This window comes from Arachis ipaensis, chromosome B07 (genome assembly GCF_000816755.2).
Source record: "Arachis ipaensis cultivar K30076 chromosome B07, Araip1.1, whole genome shotgun sequence".
NCBI lineage: Eukaryota > Viridiplantae > Streptophyta > Magnoliopsida > Fabales > Fabaceae > Arachis > Arachis ipaensis.
In genome coordinates, this window is record NC_029791.2 from 1,552,044 (window position 1) to 1,555,117 (window position 3,074).

At 26.1% G+C, this 3,074-nt stretch overlaps 1 pseudogene; it reads left to right on the forward strand.

Moving 5' to 3' along the window:
• The window catches only part of LOC107607979, a 2,988-nt pseudogene extending 755 nt beyond the window's left edge, over positions 1-2,233 (forward strand).

Genomic DNA, 3,074 nt, shown 5'->3' on the forward strand with positions numbered 1-3,074 from the left:
ATCAAGATTTCACATCTTATTACATATAACTTTATCATATTTGTTATTTAATAATTGTATGTTCTTTATTTGACAATATAGATAAAAAATATAGTTACTACGATGTTTTTATATCATCTTTTGAAGAAGCATTGCAAATAAGAGGAAGAAATTGTATTGCTGATCTGTATCCTTCAATTAGAGTAGTGCTTGAAATGATGAGTAGAGACAAGACTAAGATTGAAGAACTGTATTTAAAGTCAGATAAGGTATTACAAGACATTATAGATGATCATAAAAATAAAAAAAGGTGGCAAATGTGAAGAAGAAGTTGATGATGAAGATCTAGTTGATGTTCTTCTCAAATTTCAACAAAAAGATTCTGAATATTCTTTGACTGATGATAATATTAAAGCAGTCATTCAGGTTAGTCTAATAATATATATAGATAATTATTATTATTTTAATTGTTTTGTGAACCTCAACATACAACTCACGTTTTTAGAAAATTTATTTCTTAAATTTTTACAATATAAGAGTGATAAATATGCATAAAACGTTAGACTTAATTGTGAAAAGTTGTGGTTCGTATTTATTTTTAACTTTAACGTGGATATAATATTGTTAAAATTTTTATGTAGCTAGGCATGTAGCTTCGTTGACGAGATACAAGAGAAATATCAAAAGAGTTGATTTTTTAATAAAAATTAATTATTAAATATTTGTTTTTTTCAACATTACATATATACAAAATAATAAAAATACACAAAAATAAATTAATTAAACAATACAATAATATATGTGATAACCGATTTTTAATGTGTACACATAATTTTTTATTTATATTTTTTTTAAAACACTTGTCATAATAACTTGTATACTTCTATACTATTATAAGTGTACAACTTACAAGAGCTTAATTCCACCGATTTAACAATTTCAGTATAATTAAAAATAAACATTGTCTCTTCTCTCTGACCATTTGTAAATTAAACAATCCTTTTCTTAATGATAAAAAATTATCCATCTCTTAGGATTTAAAATTATTACACAAATTAGTTCTTATATCAATTTTTAATAAAAGATTAACAGAAATTATTGACATATTATTATCATTTATTTGGAATTGATTCGCTCTTTTCTTATGAAACTTATATATATAATATTATAATTTAAATACATTAGAATTTTTAATTAATTAATTTTAGAGAAAAAGACAAATAGGTCTTTGCCCTTTTGGCCCGCAGATATTTTTGTCCCTAACTATTGAAAATATTTTTAAGTCTCTAACCTTCATAAAACTTGGACGGATCAGTCCCTCCGTCTAAATGCCTCCGTCAGGGACTGATCCGTTCAAATGCCTCCGTCAGAGACTGATCTGTCCAAATTTTGTGAAGGTCAGAGACTTAAAAGTATTTTTCAATGGTCAAAAACAAAATTGTCTGCAAAGCAAAAGGTCAGGGACCTATTTATTCTTTTCTATTAATTTTATATAAATTTTTTTCTATATATTAATAAGATTATTAATTCCTTAACATGTTTGTTACTAAAACCTTTATTATAATTAATCCATTTGCAGGACATATTTGTTGGTGGTGGAAAAACATCTTCAGCGGTTGTGGAATGGGCAATGGCTGAAATGATAAAGAAACCAAAAGTGATGGAAGCTGCACAAGCTAAAGTTAGAAGAGTTTATGGTAGTAAAAGGTATGTGGATGAATCAGAATTGCACCAATTGACATACCTTAAATCTATCATCAAAGAAACCTTAAGGTTACATCCATTTGTGCCATTGTTACTTCCAAGAGAGAACAGAGAACCATGCCAAATCAAAGGATATCAAATTCCAGCCAATTCTAGAATTGTTATCAATGCTTGGGCAATTGGAAGAGATCCAAGGTATTGGGTTGATGCCATGGAATTTAAGCCAGAGAGATTTGTTGATAATTATTCAATTGATAATAGAGGCACAAGTTTTGAGTTTATTCCATTTGGGGGTGGAAGAAGAATGTGTCCCGGGATTGCATTTGCTACTCCAAACATGGAATTGCCACTTGCTCAATTGCTTTATCATTTTGATTGGAAGCTTCCCAATGGAATCAAGAATGAAGAGCTTGATATGAGTGAGTTGTTTGGGATCACTATAAGAAGAAGAAATGATCTCTGCTTGATTCCCATTATTTATCATCGATCCTAACAATTAATATAAGGTTTAGTTACTCTGTTCATCTCTATAATTTCACGAAATTTTTAATTATTAAGTCTTTATACCTTTTTTTTAATTGAGTATCTGTACTATTTTTTTTTTAATTAGGTCCCTCTTGATAGTAATTGGCTTAATTTTATAGAGACCAAATTAAAAAAAAAATAGTATAAGAACCCAAATAAAAGAAAAAAAAAGTGTAGAGATCTAATAAAAAAAAATTGGTACAAAGACTCAATTGAAAGGAAAAAAAATATAGAAACCTAATTAAAAATTTCGCAAAACTACAGGGACTAACAGAGTAATTAAACTTTAATATAAATTAGATAAAAATTCAGGTACAGTTAATTTCATATAAAGTTGATAGTTAAAAATCATTAAATAATTATTTGATAAATTTAATTAAATTATCATTTAATAACTCTTAACTATTAACTTCACATGAAATTAACTATATATGTTCACCTATAAATGATCCGCAACGTGAGAAAATTAAATGAGTGATTTTATATATTATATTTTCTTCATTTTTTTTTATCATTTGTCTATTTCTATTACAATTAGTTCTATACAACTTAAAAATAAAGTTTATAAATAGTTTACAGATATAAAACATCTCTCATTTCATAAATTAGTTTCGAAATGGAGTTAAGCTTATTAAAGTTCAATTCTAATAACTTATGAACCCATTGTTATTACATTAATGTAAAGTGAAATATATAGTCAACAAACACATTATTAATTTTATTGTTATATAAATATTTTATTTTCGTTTAGGTGGATCATACAATATTAATTTTTCTTTAATTTATATACGTAAAAAAAAAAAGCCTTAAATGATATAAACATTGAGTTTGAACCTAAAATATCACTCTTATAGCTGAAGCTGCAC